We start from the raw sequence: 1,630 nt of genomic DNA, 5'->3' as shown, positions 1-1,630 counted from the left end.
TTCACCTTTCTGCATTCACCGCCTTTAAAGACATGAGATGGAAGAGGGCTCTACCCTGTTTCCCTGAAAATAAGACAGTGTCTTATATTAATTTTTGCTCCCAAAGATGCGCTAGGTCTAATTTTCAGGGGATGTCTTATATTTCCATGAAGAAGAATAAGGTACACATTTATTGTTTTTTTTAAAAATCTGTATATACACATTTATTGTTTTATTAAAATAATACAGTACACATTTATTGTTGATTGTTTTATTAAAAGAGACCACTTCCTGTCTGCTCCGGCTGCACTGTGGCCAGCAGTGAGCTGTGCAGCGGTGCCTACCGCCACAGTCCAGAGTCCAGAGTTACGGTAGCTTCGGGGTGATGCCTTATATTTCAGCGAGAGGCAAAACTAAGTAGGTCTTATTTTCGGGGGATGTCTTACTTTCAGGAAAACAGGGTAGCTAGCACTGGACCCATGGATGTAAGTTGGGCTGGGCTGGATGGCAGCTGAAAACTGTATACCCTAGCTTGTCGTGCATTCTTTCCAAAAATTGGGACTTTTTAAAAATGCCGTGGGACACGGGAAAAATTGTTAAAAAGCAGGACGTCTGGTCACCTTTATATATATATGTGTGTGTGTGTGTGTGTGTGTGTGTATGTATATGTGTGTATATGTGTATATATATGCATGCATGTAATGTATATATACACACACATATATATACGTGTATATGTGTGTGTGTGTATATATAGTATATGTATCATTTGTTTCTCTAGACCAGTGGATCTAAACCTGTGGGTCAAGACCCCTTTGGGGGTTGAACGACCCTTTCATAGGGGTCACTTAAGACCATCGGAAAACACATATTTCATACGGTCTTAGGAACTGAGACACTGCTCCTCTCTCCGTCTCCAGGCGGGTCCTCCCACAAGCAGATACCCCCACTTACGAGTACCGTGAAGACTGTTACCTATGCTACACCATGCTCCAAGACAAAATTTCATTTATTTGTCATTAGAAATATGTCACAATATAGAATGACAGATTGTTTTTGTGACTCACCTCCATGCTTTAATGATGTTCAATTTGTAACAATGAAAATACATCCTATCAGATATTTGCATGATGCTTCATCACAGTAGCAACATGACAGTGATGAAGTAGCAACGAAAGTGATTTATGGTTTGGGCTCACCACTACATGAGGAACTGTATGAAAGGGTCGCGGCGTTAGGAAGGTTGAGAACCCCTGCTCTGGACAATCTAGCCTAACACACCGGCTCATTGAAAAGTCAGTGGTCCAAGTGCACCAGCTGCCAGAGGAGTGAACAAGGTAGCAGTCTGCTCCTGGAGCATGGCTGTGGTTGGCTGGTGACCCTAGACACAACGGAACAAACCACTGCCTGGTCTTCACGATTGTTCGTATGTTTGAGCCCACATTCATGGCCACTGTGCCCATGTATCTCATCGCGGGTCTTCCTCTTTTTGGCTGCCCCTCCACTCTACCAACCACGATGTCCTTCTCCAGAGACTGGTCTCTCCTTGGCAACAGGTCCAAGGTACGTGAGCTGAACTCTCGCCATCCTGGCTTCTAAGGAGCATTCTGGCTGTACGTCGTCCGACACAGATTTGTGTGTACTTCTGGCA

The sequence above is a fragment of the Echinops telfairi genome, unplaced genomic scaffold (assembly GCF_000313985.2).
Source record: "Echinops telfairi isolate 266 unplaced genomic scaffold, ASM31398v2 ScPeMD7_36;HRSCAF=134, whole genome shotgun sequence".
NCBI lineage: Eukaryota > Metazoa > Chordata > Mammalia > Afrosoricida > Tenrecidae > Echinops > Echinops telfairi.
Note: the sequence above shows the minus strand (reverse complement) of the source record.